Source organism: Brienomyrus brachyistius, chromosome 12 (assembly GCF_023856365.1).
Source record: "Brienomyrus brachyistius isolate T26 chromosome 12, BBRACH_0.4, whole genome shotgun sequence".
NCBI lineage: Eukaryota > Metazoa > Chordata > Actinopteri > Osteoglossiformes > Mormyridae > Brienomyrus > Brienomyrus brachyistius.
The window spans coordinates 13,033,172-13,050,159 of NC_064544.1; the positions used below are offsets into that span (position 1 = coordinate 13,033,172).

Consider the following 16,988-nt stretch of genomic DNA (forward strand, 5'->3'; position numbering starts at 1 on the left):
GGAGCCTTTGATGATTTTATTGGCTCTCCGGTCGAGTCTGCCAGTGTAAATATCCTTGAGGGGGGGTATGGTGCGCTCGATTATTTCTCTCCGAGTCAGAACTTGGATGAAAACGCCACGGAACGTCACGAAAAACGTCACTTCCCGTCGGAAACACGCCTCTTTTATGACGCTGATGTCGGACAGACAGAATTTTCTTGTCCGAGTTGCCCCTGTGACGTAATTTCAACATGGCGGCTTACACACTCAACAGTAATTCTATTTTACAAATCTTTAAAAATGTTTATTTTGTTAAACGTATTAATAGTTATAAATATAATTGCACGTGTTCCATTTAGAGAATAGCATACCGTGACTGTAAACAGTATCCTAGCAGCAATATCAGATTTTTACCAGACTTGTTAGTGTCTTTGGTTTGTTTGTAGTTTGTTTGCCTCTCGAAAAAAGCTATGAATGGACTAAAATATTTTATAAAGCTTTTAATGTGGTTTGACTAGTTTGTGTTTCTTGTTTGTTTGTCTCTCTTAAAAATATTCTTACTCCAAAACTGCTAAAATATAAAGCAACAACACACAACAGCATGTTCATGGAGACAGCCATGTTTGTTGTTTGTTGTGGTAGCTCGAACGGGAGATTGTCGGATGTGATGTCACTCAACTCGGAATTTCTGATTTCCGAGAGAAAAATGAACGCACCAGTAGTGCTGTTCCGATTACCCGCTCTGCCGCCCTTACCACTCGCTGCAGGTTCTTCCTGTCTTACTCAGTGCAGCTACTGAACCACGCTGTGCAGCAGTAGGTCAGGAGGCTCTCGGCGGTCCAGCAATAAAAATTCGTCAGTAGATTTTGGGGGAGGTGGGCCTGACGGGGGAGGTGGGCCTGAGGAAGTACAATCTTTGTTGTGCCTTCCCCACCTGGTGAGAGATGTTTGTGGAACAGGTGAGGTCGGCGGAGATGTTTACCCCTAGGAACCTGAAGCCCTTCACCCTTTCTACCTCTTCTCCGTCGATGTAGAGGGCAGAGTGCTCAGCCCACTTGGCTCTCCTGAAGTCCACTATCATCTCCTGGGTTTGTCATCTCTATTATGAGTATAATAAACTAACAAGCATACATTTTTAACTGCCAACCACATCCAAGAAATAGGCTTTCCATAGACCTAGACATATTTTCTTTTGCACAATTTAAGCTCCCATTTCAGGGACAGATTCTTTGACTGAGGTAAAATACTTCAACACTGGAACTTATCTGTCCTGAAGAAGCCTTGTTTTGCAGGCACACGAGTGTGTCTTCATGTCTAACAGCCTTTGATGTCACAATACCTCTTCAGAACAAGGAGCACAATCATGTGACCCATATAAACAGGAAGCCTGGTATCAGGCCTTCTTTAAATACGCTTGACAAATCATCTTATACCAAAAGAACCACATTGTTCTAGTTCAAAAAACACCTATCCATACTTTCATACTTTCACATGAAAGGGATTAAAGTAAAGAAAACACAGCGGTGTGATCATTTATCTATCTGTCTGTCCACCCATCCATCCATTCATTTTCTGAAACCACTTATTCAGGGTCACAGGGAGTCCAGAGCCTATCCTGGAAGCTATGGGCACAAGGGGGACGACAACCCAGGATGGGGGGCCAACAGTCCATCACAGGACCAGTGTCATTTACATACTGGTATATGCCAGTATCATTACTTCTGTTTATTTTCTTAAGCAGGGGTACACCCAATTAGCAGTGAAATGCCAGCACCTAAGATTCCCAATCTGCTACCCGTCCACGTAGCACATATCGAAATGTTCAGGGGCAAGAACTGGTCAGCCATTTATTTAAATAAGCATTAATTTTAAAATCACACTGCTATGAGATTCTTAATTTGAAATACATTAAAAAATTTTAAGACATGTTTTCCTTCCAGAAAATAAATAAGTCTCTGGTAGTGGAAAGGAAGCTCCCCAGGGATGGTGTATGAGGCAGAGATAAGCAACACAGATGCCATTTAAGGTGTCTGAACGGCGTCGTCACGGAAACAGTGGCAAGGGCTGATTGGGCAGTAAGGTCCTTCATCCAGCCAACTGGCTGTCAAAACTGACAAGATGTAATGGCCAAGATATACAAAAATAAACTGACAAGCCATATGGTACTTAAAAAAACATACTGTGCTTATAAAATAATAATAATAAAAAAGAAAACGGTTTAAAATTGGCTGTAATAAAAGAAAAGTCTGGATTCAAGTGGTACTTATATGGCTAATTGGAAAATATAGCCTTTTAGTGTGTGTGTATATATATACACACACAGTTTAAGTAAAAATGTACTTAAACTGCTCAACTAAATGTCTTTTATATTTAATTTTAATACATTTGCAATACAGTTCACAAAAACAGTAGAATATTTATCTTTGTTATATCAGTGGCACTTTGGCAGACAGTGGTTCAGGTTCAGCATAGATCCTCTCCATCATTGCTATAGCTTCTCTTGAAGCAAATCTAGGAAAGACAAGACAACAGGTCATGTGACGTCAAAGAGAGAGCAACCAGTCTGAAGAACCTGAAGCCAGTTGCCAGAAGATCACAAGAACTTACTGGCCTGGTTCTGCCACGGTCATGTTCATTCAGACTCCCCACCAACTGAAGTACCCAGTAACCCCCCTCCTAAAGAGCCTGTGGAAGAGACCCCTCTTGGCTAGTGGGTCAGTCCAGTTGAAGTCCAGGTCGGGACTGAGGCCACCATCTGTCTCAAACATGTTGATCTCTTTAAGGCACACCGTCTCAATCATCTGTGACCACCAGAAGGCTGGATTAATTGCACAACACGAGGACAGCGCACCATAGGCTGGGGGAACTGCAATGCCCTGACAGTTGTGGACACCGTGAGCAAATGGAAATATCCAGAATACTGGCACCAGTAAAAACAGAGGGACAAACTGGAAGGAACTGGTCTCATTTCTATTGACTATACGAAAGAGTAGTCGGCTATACTGTATGTATATAATGGCAAAATCCAGTTAATATAAACATAGACAAACAACTACGCACAGATATTAATAACATTAAGTAAACTTTACTATCTCTGACCTCCCAAAACACTGTTTTTCATTCAGTGCAAAAGGGATTTACGATGAAAACATGAGCTATCCACTATTTTTAAAACCATGAAGAAAACAACACTATAGTTATAAAGACTGGCTTAACCAGTTTTCATGGAAGGTGCAGTACCTCATTTTGCCAGGGGATGGAGACACTACCCGTGACAAACTTGTGGTAGAAGTCATCGTCGGCGGGGTCCAGGTCTACTCCTCTAACAGCTGAGAACTGCTCAATGCCCAACGCGTGTTTGAGGTACACAGCACTGAAAAAGGAAAAGGCAAGCAGAGTGGGTGGTCCGGCTGTATGGCTGAACGGCACTGGCACTGCAACTCAGAAGTACCATCATTTAGAGAGGCAACAGATCACGATACAGTGGCTCATTCACTGGACTTAAATATAGGTCCTGACTTCAGGCACGTTACACCTGATCAACGTAACTCTTTATGAACTACAAACTTAAAATTTGTTCAGTTTTCTACATGTACTTGTCATTAGTTTTTACGCTACAAAATATATGTAGTCAGTGCTGCTAAGACCACCTCAGCAAGTTGTTCCAGTGATCAGATCGCAATGCGCCTTGGTGGTCATATACCTAGCCCTTTGAATCGCTTGCACATTTTACTCTCGTAAGTCTCTGTCATCCATAATAGTAAGGACCAAGCAAAGGGCATCCTTAATCTCATTGGCATAAGGCAGACTAACCTGAGGGGGGGCAGGGAGAGCAGACAGCCCTAAGGGCGCATCCTGCATGCTTACTCCAGACTTCACTACCCACTCAGTGTATTGGGGTCAGTCTAGCACACATAACATTTGCATGTGTGAGCTGGACCGACAGACATCCATGTGGAGGAACCTTCCACACACTTAGCTAACAGCTCAGGGTACAGCATTAGCGAGCATTAGGTGCTGTTGTCGATGAGCTGAGGATGGACCTCTAGAGCCGCCCACTGCCGGCTCACGGCTGCTTCAACTGCTGCCTCCACAGATATAAAGGGAGGACAATAGAAAGGGTGGTGCTGGTCCTGCCACGAAGCGCAATACCTAACTTTTCCCCAATATTCTGGCTTTGTTAGCGGGTTGCTAGCAAGCAGAGCTTTTGCTGTGTCACATGAAGCATTATGTGAGAAAGATGTAGCAACTGCCCATATGGGTTAATGCCAATAGCAGGCAAGAAGGCTTGGAGAGACCCAACACAGCAAACACGTGCCCTTTATCAGAACCTCATGGCAAAATAATACCTGTCACAGAAGGACGCCCATGTGATTTTATCTAAAAGAAATCTATTGTTTATTTGACGCTTTATTTGCATAGCTATACACGAAGACAATGACGTTAAGATTGTAGCTAGAGGTACTACTTTTATACTACTTTTACAAAATGTGAATGTCCAAGACATTTAATAAAAAAATCATTAACAGGTCCTGAAAACTCAAAGTAAACTATTGTGACCAAAAGGCCCAATGAGATACCAAAGAGCAGAGCCACAATACAAAGAGAGTACATTCCAAATCCATCTTTCCCTAGTACTCTGTAATGCCTGAAGGTAGTTTTGGTCACAGGTTGCCTAGAAACATATAACAAACAGCACTTTTCATCCATGGAGTGCAGTGCGTCATATATAAACAGAGTGCAGTGTGTCACATATAGATAGAGTGCAGTGCGTCACATATAGATAGAGTGCAGTGCGTCACATATAGAATTCAAATAGGAAACAAAGATAGAGAAACTATATAAAATATGCAACTCAGGTACAGGTCAAAGAAAGTGTAGAAAGAAGGAAGAAGAATCTAAAAATAAAAAGAAATTTAATAAAATGTCATGAAATAAACAAAATAGGATAGATAGCTCACCGCCGCACTCACTTCTCTATCCATTTTCACTGCAGGAAGCGAGTTGATGGTCTCCTGGTAGCTGGAGAACAGTGCGTCACTGAGGTGCTCATGTGTGATCCTGAGAGGCAGGGGAGAGACGGGCTTGGTAAGACACAAAGGTGTGATTCTGCAGCATTACAGTCCATAGTGCGAAATTTCTCTTTGCACAACAGCCGAATGACGGACTCGGAGAAGTGGAACACTTCAATTACTTCGGTACTTCAATTAAATTACTTGCAGCTTTAATTACTTTGTGGTATGTTCCACACTGGCAGAACTTTGCTTTGCCTTATCAAACTATTCTAATTATCATTAATGTGTTACCACTGTCTCATACTAGGTTTAATGCCCAGTTAACTACTGAATTCTGCCTTAAAGTCTAGTGAACATTTCGAGTAATAAAATGAGAGATGCAAGGGTCTGATCAAAAAAATACCAGTGATGGTGAAATCCTCATGAACCATTTGCTGACCCCACTAGATGGTGCTCTTGGTTTACTTTAGGGCATGCTGTGAGCCCTTTTATGAACAGAGAGCACCATCTAGTGGGAGTCAGAAAATACAGCAAATGGTTCATGAAGCTTCATTTGACCATCACTACAGAAATACTTTCTTAACTGAAACTGATATTTGCTAGGCAAGTTCTACATAATTATAGTACATTTGATTAACATAAAATCTCAATCTAATTATCCTGATGGTCTTGCACAGATGTGTAGACAAGAAATGTTGTACGTATTTTAAAGGGTTTGGGTATGTGCCCACTGTTGGTCCCCAATCACCTTTGGGTTGGTCCATCGCAGCTAAGCATATTTCTGTTGCCATGTGGGTTTTCTTTGTGGAGCGATTTTGTGGTTTTTCTTTGTGAATGTCTAGACTTCTCTTTAGAAATTACGGCGGCGCTAAACCCCATAGCATAAGCGCGACGGACCGGCATGACAGTACAGTGGCAGTGAAACGGAGCAGAAACAGGGCGCTTACTAAGTTAGAAGAAACCCTTTTTTCCTTTTGCTTTAGTACGTGGCTGATCCTATAGGGCACAAGGTCTGTCAGTATTTTATTGTACTTGTGTAATTTTAAATGCCTCTTTATTTACATTCGAGTTTTAAACTTTAAACCGTATGAGTGTTACGGTAGCAAACTGCTATTTTGGATCGATGCTCCGTACTACAGCCTTGCCTTAATTTCATGTATTCCGTATTACTTAATTCAGTAAATAAGTTCGTTTCATGGAGGTTTTCATATTGTTTTCTTATTTACTGTGCTTTGTGAGAAGTTATCTTTAAATAACTTATAGGACTGTAAGCCATAATATAAAAGGAACGTAATGTTTATTTTATCTTTGTTCCCACCCCTTTTCCTTTAGCTCTTACGGTAAGTTCACCGTTTATGTGCATCTGAGTAAAACCCCTTTATGAACTATCAATTGAGAGTTTCATCGTCATTCAGCCAGGGATGCTACACTCACATAGGTAGGACATGCTGTGACAATGCTGGATATGAGGAATAAATGGGTCAAGTTTTATGGTGCAGACACGTTACCCTTCAGCAAACATCTGTAAGAGCGACGTGTGGTCAAATAAATGATACATGGTGTTGCCAATTAAATTTAAGTACCTGTTTTGTTAGCCAGGCAAGGCACATGACAAATGTCAGAGTTCTTCTGAGATAACACAGGACCGTGAACAGAAAAGTCAGAGGTATCCAAATCTAACGGGACACTGCCGCATGAAATGGAACCTCACGGTTCTCCCGGAACGTGAGGAGATATAGCAAGATACACTCCATGTGTGGATGCTACTAGTACACAGGTTTTAAGAGCACAAGCTAATCAACAGCATACAATGAACTGAAACTTTTGAACAATGGAAGATAGAAGAGTCAGTGTTTAACATGCTGCACAGAAATACAGAGCGTTATAAAGGGCTAATGAAGGCATATAATTCAAAGCGGAGGTTCAATAATGATGTGAGCAGAAAGCTTCTCTCTCTCTCTCTCTCTGGCTCTCTCAGCCAAATAAATGATCAGAAAACCTGGGCACAGGGCATTGCATCCAAGTGGTTGCTGACTAACACCAAAATGGAACATGGCCTCTCACCCTCCCACCAGCCTGGAGATTTGCCAGTTCCTTCTAAAAGATGAGTCTGCCACTTGACACGTAACACAAATTTCAGCAGTAAAACAAACTGACAAAAAGGCAGGAGAAGTGGCACCATTACAGCTTAATCGCACACAGGTGCGTCGGTAGGTTGGAAGGTATTGCAGCTTTTGAGCTGAAGGTGGAATACGTCTAATGACAGTCAATTGATTATACAGCTCACAGGTCAGGAGCAGAAGTGGAAACCCAAAAGGTGTTTCCTTGTTCCCTGGTTAAATTATTTAATAGTTTCTTTAGCTTGTTCTGTTTTTTCCTCTTTCTTTTTTGACCCCTCATAGTCCCTATATTTTCTACTTTTCCCCAGCACATTTGAGCTTGTTAATAAACCCCTTTGTCTCGGAGCCGCTCAGTGGATGATCACATCTTTCCCGCTTGCACCATGCCATGCAGCAACAATTAGATCAGTGTTTCCCAACCCAGTCCTCAGGGAACCCCGGACAGTCCACGTTTTTGCTTCCTCTCAGCTCCCAGCGCACCTCTACTAGGTACTCGGTGTTCCTGATTGGCTGGGAGCTGAGAGGGAGCAAAAACACGAACTGTCCGGGGTTCCCTGAGGACTGGGTTGGGGAAAAACTGAATTAGATACTTAATTCTTTTTGTTTGTCTTTATGTTTTTGGCATTACAGTCAGCCCTCGTGCATTTGTGCTTCGTGACTCGCGAATTCACGGATCCGTGAAAATTTCATTGGAACCAAACTTATTTTCACACATCTGTGAAATCCTCGAAAAACCCTTACAGAAGTGTTTATGTTAAATTTTCGTAGTAATTTATAAGTTTTCATAATTTTAAGTGTAAAATTGGTAAGAAAATTTTAGTTCATGAAGATTCTACTGTGTTTTTTGGGGAAAGTTCAAGACATACTATATGAATCAGTTAAAAAGTGCCTTAAAAAAACGTGGCTTTCTTATGGTTCCTTTATATGTACATACCGTACTGTACCTTTATAAGATGTGAATCCCATTCTCAAAGTTTATTCCCTTTGGAACGCTAATGGTTACGTAAATGTTAGAAAATAGTTCATTTACTATTTTGTAATAGCAAGTGCACATTAACGTAAATTCAAATCAAAACGCTCCCACGAACCCCCACCTGATTGTTAATAATAACTCAGCGCATGTATATGTGTGTACATTTGTTACATTGTCTTACAAAGATAAGAAAACTGTTTTTAAGTCAAGTATTTAAGCCTAGTCTTTCCTCCTTCCCACAGTGAAGCATACAGCTTATTAGTTAAACATGGGTATCGGATGGGTACTTGGGATCGATTGATACTCAACACCCAGGTATTGGTGTCGGAATTGAAAAAGTCGGATCGGTGCATCCCTAGGTAACAGTATGTAGATGAGGTTCGAGCCTGCACCTGCAGGAGAGCCTTATTGACCCAAGGTAAAGCCCACTATACCGAGGTACCTCTAATGTAATTTCGCCTTCCATAATCTTTACAAGGCCTGAGTGAAATATAAGAACTTACGTTCCCAAAACATATCTTTCTTTTCTTAGCTTTTTAGTGCAAATACTTGCTGCATGAATGCCATATTAATCCACGTCATACAAATTATGTGTATTAGATTTATGTCGTAAAACGTGTTACGAATATGACATTTCATCTATAGTGTACATGCATTTAAGTCATTACTTAATTGTCTCATATCTAATAGCCTAATCTAACAGAGGTATCATGTTCAAACATAATTAAAGCACAACTACTTCTTACGATCTCGATTTGTATCACTTCATAGCATGATGTGTAGATCAAGTGACCGGTTTAATAGGCCTATCCATTTAAGTAGCGTGTGACTGACTATATCTTGAAACAATATCATTTTCGTGGTGAACATGGGAAAAATGCAATTAGCAGATCGCGTTTTACCGTATCGTAAATGCCAATCTTTTGAAAGGCAAATATTTACAGAAGCCACCCTGAACAGCATGTGGACCGACACACGGGCCGTTGTTACATTAACAGTTTATTTGGATTTGCTTTCCCTTATCGGTGCTGACCTTCTATTGCTTTCACTAGTGCAGTGTTGGTCAATCTCCATTCTAAATATTTAGATCCCATTCAGACTGTGGGAATTTTACTCACTGCAAAATTTGATGCCTGTGCCAATGGTCGCAATCAATGAAACCAGTGATGTTGGTCATATCAGGTTAACTGTGTCCCCCCCCATTGCGTAATATTAAGCCTGCAAAACTTTCATCTAAGCCTGGATACGCCTTTTCCTCCCTCCTCCAATCGAGGGTGGAAGGGGGTCATATGCAACTGCTGTGCCGCGACTACGATACAACGCAACAGATTATAATTCTACGGACAGATTCACCACAGCCCACTTCTTTATCATTTAAGAACATTTGTCCTTTCAAATATTCTTTAATATTTCACCCATTATCCTAAAGGGTCATTCCGCCGAATCGGTGCCATTTCTGACTTCAGGACGTTATATGTATAAATATGTATGAAAAGTACCTTTATAATACATGTTATTATCAAGTAAAGTGCCATTCGTAATGATCTCATTGCAAATATAAGAAACATAATGTCAAATAGTAATAAAAACTACTTAGAACACTGGAAAAATAGTTTGCTTACTAATGTTACACTTCATCAGGAATTATAATGATTTAAAAACAAATATATATATATATATATTATATTATATTGCATTATTGTGATGGTATTTCCCATTTATGCTTTGAATACATTTTCCTTATAGTAAATCAACAATATGCTAATTAAAATACACCTTCTACACTAGTCCCACTCACCCCTGTCACCCTAATGCATTTCTGTCCCTAAAAAATGCCACATTCCTCAAGCGGCATGTTCAGCTGCAACTTGCATCGTCTGAGTCACCTGAGAAGCACAGGAAATGTTTCAATGTTTCAATTTTGTAATGCATGTAACATGCTCAGCTTAAAACCACTGAAAAACAACTGCGAAAAATGTTGCATGAGATCTCAGATCAAGGGTTATCTTTATACTCAATATAGCCCCTGTGCAGGATAGCACGGTATTGCCACCTAGTGTAAATACGGTAAATTGAATATAGTTTGGTTAACAGTTTCAGTGCTGTACTATCATAATCTGTGTAGTTTTGAGAATCTTAGAAACGTAAAATTTGTAGCGAACATTGCTAAAATACATTTACAGGAATATATTTTGACTTGGTATAAACAGGTATTGAAAATTATTGTATGGGTAGATAAACCTTTGTGGATGGAATAATATACAACTAAACGTCAACATTTAAATAACAACTGTTTAAAAAAAAAAGTAATAACTTGATAATTTTTAAGATGATCAATAATCCTACTGATGCTGAGTTATCGGGTCTAGTTTGTCGCGACGGCAGTCCTGTTTTTGTACTTCGTTCTATTCTATGGTTCTCCAAACAAACACCGGACTCTGGCTGAAAACAACCTGTAACCGACGGCCATAACGGTTCATTCCATTTCCATGCTACACTTAGCTTCTTCACACATATGCATCATCCTCTTCGCTGCCAGCCTCCTTATGTCTGCAGCCGCCTCCACTCTCAATGAGAGTCAGCATAATTAGCTTGACTCATCGAACTCAGTCGGGTTTGCAGAGCTGCGGTCCAAAGTTGAGAGCTGCCCCTTCTACACACGTTGCGAAGTTGGTTCTTATGTTCTGTATGTTTTGCCGCCTACAAAGAAAAAAAACGTACAACACCACGGTTGTATATGTGCACACCAATTATTATGCTAGTGATTGTGAATAAGTCTCTATTAGCTTTGCACATGTGGGCAGTTTGCAGTTTTACTGGAGTTCATTCATGTATAGAAATATATGAGTGTTTCTGACACATACAGTCTTTGCAGATGCAGCCATTATAAGCTGACAGTCCTCATATGTTCCTACATTCGTAGATTAAAATAGTCCCTCACCAACATTTATTTCAGCATTAAAGTCTTTGTGTGTGATACGAGTTACAGACCCACCTCTAGACCTTTCTTCTGATCCAACTGAAAATAGAATTAATGAAGAGCTGTTTGATCCCATTGGTTTAAATAATTAACAAGTCATCTCTCTCTCTCTCTCTCTCTCTCTCTCTCTCTCTATATATATATATATATATATATATATATATATATATATATATATATATATATATATATATATATATATATATCATATCTGAGTATAGACTTCATAGTTCCAAACAAAATCATTGGCATCATTTGCAATAATAATGCTTTTCTATATGCTTTACAATCAAATGATATATTACAAGTCCTACCCACAGAGATAACAATACGACTGAGGTAAGTTTTTAAATGTCTGCCATTCAACAGCCTTTTTAAATGTTGTTAATAAGACTTTTTTCCTGTCAGTGTTTTTTTTCTTACGATTACTTAAAATGCAGCCGAGACATTTTGAGCCATTTCCGATTCTCTTGTGGCAAAATGCCATCACTTTATTGAAAGTTGTAATGAATAGAAAAGTCTGTTCAGGCATATAATAAAATGAAATATCTAATAAGATCATTGTAATTTAATTAAACTCATGACCCAGCATAACTTTATAGACATGTAGGAAAGTAATATTCTTATCAGTAGTCAATCAATGTGATTTTTTTAACAACTATGACTGTAAGAGATACAACACAGTTATTCATTGGAAATGAAAAAGCATAAATATATATTTCATGGATTATATATGCAATTATATATTAACAGATAGTAACAGTATTTCTAGCTTCATAATAGTGAACGATTCTGAATGATTCTGTAAACAAACGCTAACCTTATTGGCCGTTTGGAAACACAGGTCCTGATCCGAATAACCAGCCATCTACGCTGCTCCAGGGTTCTGCTCTCATCAAAGCCAAAACGAATCTCCTGATTACCGCCGCTGCAGCCTGGTTGCTCCATGTTGCATCGGGTACCGCAGTTGGATGCAGAGATCAGCTGATACCACTGGAACTCAATGACCTAACTCCGGTGGGTTCACTGGGGTCCAAACCTAAAGCCTTGTCCCCTTCTGTCTGTATATGCCTGTATGCAGCACAGCGGCATTGCTTTTCATGGCCGTACCTCACGCTGATATATTAATTTACCTTTAATTGGGTTTTTGGAAAATGTTTTTTTTTCTTGCAGTAGCTTCAGATGATAAGAGCTTCGTTTCAGCGGTGAGAACTGCGCAGAGTTTCTGGATGGAGCTGTCCCCGAATCCGGACAATGACACGATCTCCATCACATTTGCCGCCAAAACGTAAGTTTACTATGGAACCTCTTCCCCTCCCAGAGGAACACTTTGCAGATTAGTTTGCTAATGATATGTGAACAGGAAGTGCACTCCACACATGTGTGACCCAGGTGGAGACTCGAACCCGGGTCCCAGAGGTGTGAGGCAACAGTGCTAACCACTGCACCACCATGCCGGCCCCAAAAATATAATTTGCATTTTTTATTTTATTGGAGGCTTATACCTTAAAATCTTAAGATATCTCATGTTACAAAGTGTGCTTTTGGTGGTGGTCAGGCTTCTGTTTTTAGAACCATTTGCCAATAGGTTTTAAATAGATTTTAAATCAAACATGTGGTCCGGATTAGTGTTTCAATCTGCGTGTGGATTTTATGTACATGAGGTACATACTATTAATCTCCAAGGTGCATGATTAAAAAATAACATTCCTACTTATAATAACACCATCTGGTTTCTTATTACCATCCTTTTGTTGAGTCTTTTGAAAGCATTGAAATTCAGCTTCTACCTGCTTACAAGTAGATTTTTTTCTTGGAAATGAATAATCTGTACATGAAAGTTGAGGTTAAACCGTAAAACAAATATTTAATTTTGGGTCATTCCAACCAAACATCCAGTACAGTGGATCCAACAAATGCTGCCTTCCCAATATTAAACGGCTAACTTGAAATTACAGACTTGTGTGTTCACTACTTTTGCAAATTAAACAGAAATAATAATAATAATGGTGCCCAAAGCATAAACAAAACATAAATTTTGCTCTTTAAATAGAATTCAAGTCATTCTTTGTAACAATTGTCATTCTAATAAGTTAGGGCGGGTATGACCATGCTAGGGGCGGCATGGTGGTGCTGTGGTTAGCAATGTTGCCTTACACCTCTGGGACCCAGGTTCGAGTCTCCGCCTGGGTTACATGTGTGTGGAGTTTGCATGTTCTCCCCATGTTGTCGTGGGGTTTCCTCCGGGTACTCCGGTTTCCCCCCACAGTCCAAAAACATGCTGAGGCTGATTGGACTTGCTAAATTGCCCATAGGAGTGCCTGTGTGTGTGAATGGTGTGTGAGTGTGCCCTGCGATGGGCTGGCCCCCCATCCTGGGTTGTTCCCTGTCTCGTGCCCATTGGTTCCGGGATAGGCTCCAGACCCCCCGTGACCCAGTAGGATAAGTGGTTTGGAAAATGGATGGATGGATGGATGACCATGCTATTGATCCCTCCTTCAACAGGAAGGAACAGGACCCTGAGCAATTCTGACAAGTATACCTGCAAGAGAATTACAGAGTGTTTGGGCCTTGGACAGCCTGTTTCTATGGACCAACACAAAGGTTCCATCGCTCACTTGTTCCACAGATGATTTACGTACAAAGACTAAATCCAGATACTTTCTTTGTGCCTTTGTGATTTCATAGGTACAAGGAAAGGGGGTATATATCTGTAAACACAATACATATGCAATCTTTAAGTACCATGTGAACAGGAATAATCTTAGCGTTATTCTCCACCTCTTCTAGATCTCTGTCCTGATCAGGAGAAGTAGTGAACCACACGGATGTCCATGTACTGGCCTGTGGTTTTACTTTAAAATGAATTTTCCAACATTAAAATCATAGTTCTAAACTAATATAGGTATATTTGCTCCAAATTAAGTTTAAAAAATAATGACTAAGTGGTTTCTCTCTATCTTAATAAAGATATCGGTTGCTTTTTGAACTTGACCCACAAATGATTAACTAGGCTACAATGAGCATTAATGTTGGTAACCTTGTATCCAGTCGATTCATGTTTTTTTTCCAGCAATCAGAAGCCTTGTATGTTACAGCATGCAGGAGCCACAGAGACTTTTCACCATCCATCCATCCATTTTCCAAACCGCTTATCCTTCTGGGTCGTGGAGGGGGTCCGGAGCCTATCTAATTATGTCATCCCAAATGACTGGCAAACGAGACTTGCTGTCCTTACTCGGGAAGGAAAGGGTGATCGCCTAGATTGCCGCGACTACAGGGGTGTAAGTGTCATGCAAGGTCCTTGCTAGGGTCATCCTCAACAGGATCTGTGATCACTTGCTCGCCTAGCAGTACCCAGACAAGTCTGGTTTAATGCCAAAGAAGTCTACCACTGGCTGCATCCTGGCACTGAGGGTTCTTATCGAGCGCAAACAGGAATATCATCAAGGTTTCTTTGCAGCCTTTGTTGATTTCCGTAATGCATTTTACTCAGTCGATCGAGCTGCCCTGTGGGACATCCTGAAACTCCGCTAGGTCCCCCCAAAGTTGCTGGACGTCATAACAGCCCATACAATGGTACTGTGAGTTCTGTGCAGAGTGGATTCAGAACCTCTGCATTCTTCCCGCTGGATTCTGGGGTTTGTCAGGAGTGTATTTTTACTCTGTTCAATGCTTGCATGGACTGGGTTTTGGGAGGGATCATGGGGTGCATCAGCTGTGAGGCATCTGTTGATGAGAAAAGGTTTACTGATCTTGACTATAGCGGTGATGCTGTGATCTTCATGGAGTCATTGAAGGCTCTGATCTGGGCTCTTGAGAGCCTGAGTGAAGAGTCTACGTGTCTGTTTGGGATTGTCCTGGATCAAAAGCAAGATCCAGACCTTCAATGACCTCTTTGGCAGTTGTCAGCGGAGATGATGTCAATGTCATGGAGCGTTTCACTGACCTCGGCAGTGACATTCATGTCTCTGGTGACTCTTCCTATGAAGTCAGTAGATACATTGGGAGAGTATGGGGGTGATTGTTCAGGGAGTCCGAAAGAGACACATTACCTACATTGTGAGGGAGTGTCAGTTACAGCACTGCGACCGTGTGCCGCAATTCTCGTATGGCGATCCGGCCCGCAGGATCCTAACTACTGAGGCCCATTGCAACTGGACCAGACCAAGGGGACGCCCACGTAACACAGCAGGTAGATGGTCCTTTCCAGAGGATGGGAATAGACCACATGTCAGTCTAGGGGGTGGGCGAGATATTTCTTTGTGTGGTGGGTGCAGCAACGTGCTGCACCAGTGCATGCACCCTGACCCGGCTCTTTAATATTCAACTTAAAAAGCATCATATGAAGCATTTGCAATCTGGTGTCATTAAACATCAGGATTTTTAAGGGGTTTGCAAATGGTATCAAGTTACTCAGTTCCATAGGTATCTTAGTGCAGTTATAAAAGTGTTGTATGCAGATTTACATGAATTACTAAGGGAGAAGGCTTTAAATCGAGACAGTCTTGCAGCGCACCAACCGCCGACGGAGTGACAGCTTCAAGTATCTGACGCAAACTTCTTGAGGAGCATAGCCTAGGAGAACATGCTTCCACTTCTGCATCTTTCCAGGTAACAACTGAGCTCCACAGCAGGCACAGCTGAACAGTTGTTTGAAATAAGAGTTTACACATTGCACAGGCCTCCTTTGGTGCTCAAGACAAAAGGACAAGTGTTCTTCAGACGTTCCTCTAACATTTTATTTTTTGCCCATAGTTTCATTGAATAATTAAGCAAATATTTTACTTACACGTCCTTCTTGTTTACATAGTGTATCCGTTTGCTCATACTCTTCTGGCCTTTTAGGGCCAACCTCGCCATTTAAAAACAGACTTTGAGAAACGATGAGAAGCCCGAGTTGGGAGCCCTTCCCGAGGTGAGGGATCAGGTAAACCGCTGCGGGCTGTCGGGGTCAGTCCGAATGGGTCGGGTGCCTCACACCCTCAGCAGTAAAACCTTTTCACAATGAAAAGTCACATACATAACTATAGTCATTTTGTACACAAAAAAAGGTGCAAAAACCAGTCTTGGCTGTTTCTGCTGCCAAATTCCCGAAGTGTTGTGAATGAGATGACGTTACAGAAACAGTCTATTCACAGTTATAAAGAGCTGTACCTACACTCAAAACACAATTTAAAAAAAGAATTCTACAAAAAGCAGTTTATCATGATAAATGATAAGAGTGCATATCATGTAATGTGTACCTCAAAAAACATGGTTTTCATGCGAACTGGTGTAGATACACTGTGTATAAATGTACGCCCACATATGCATGTACAAAACACACACATACTGGCCGCAGTACATCTTCATAAGCGGGTCCTTCAAAAGACCCAACAGGAACAGACTGGACAGGTGACTACAGGCAGATTTGGCACGGGACAGTGTCAGCACGCGGGAAGCATTCGAAAAGCTTTTCCTAGGCACCTGACTAATTAGAACATTTTACACGGTTAAATACCTTTTTAGTTGAATCTTCTGAGGCGGAATTAAAAAGCAGCTTTGAGCTCATGCCTCAGTTCAACAGCACGGTTTATAAATGCCAATAAGAGCACCGGACCGGCTTTAGAGGCCTGCCCGTATTTTGCCGTACCACACGCACGTGGCAAGGTCCTCGTCCACAACCGAGTCACCTGTTCAATCTTGTGTCTAAACTGTGACGCAGCCTCACACGCTGCCTCATCCCAGCCTCGAATGGGACCGACGGACGGTTTTTCCCACGTAAAAACTCTGACGACGCACCTCCGATGCTCACACCCCCCAACCCCCGCTGCACTGTCACCATCTGACACAATACTAAAGAGTCTAACACCCTTCATAAACCTCAATGCCTGCAAAGTGACATCCTGTCCGTCGCAGCACCGAGAGTAAAGGATTCC

At 41.2% G+C, this 16,988-nt stretch overlaps 1 long non-coding RNA gene across 1 annotated transcript; it reads right to left on the reverse strand.

Annotated features, from left to right (window-relative positions):
- Nucleotides 1-2,146: 2,146 nt before the first annotated feature.
- On the reverse strand, nt 2,147-7,128 carry LOC125705324 (uncharacterized). Its single transcript, XR_007381471.1, has 4 exons — nt 7,059-7,128; nt 4,953-5,040; nt 3,220-3,352; nt 2,147-2,490 (listed from the first exon to the last, which is right to left on the reverse strand). It is a non-coding gene; the product is annotated as an uncharacterized LOC125705324 (long non-coding RNA).
- Between the last annotated feature and the right edge of the window lie 9,860 nt (nt 7,129-16,988).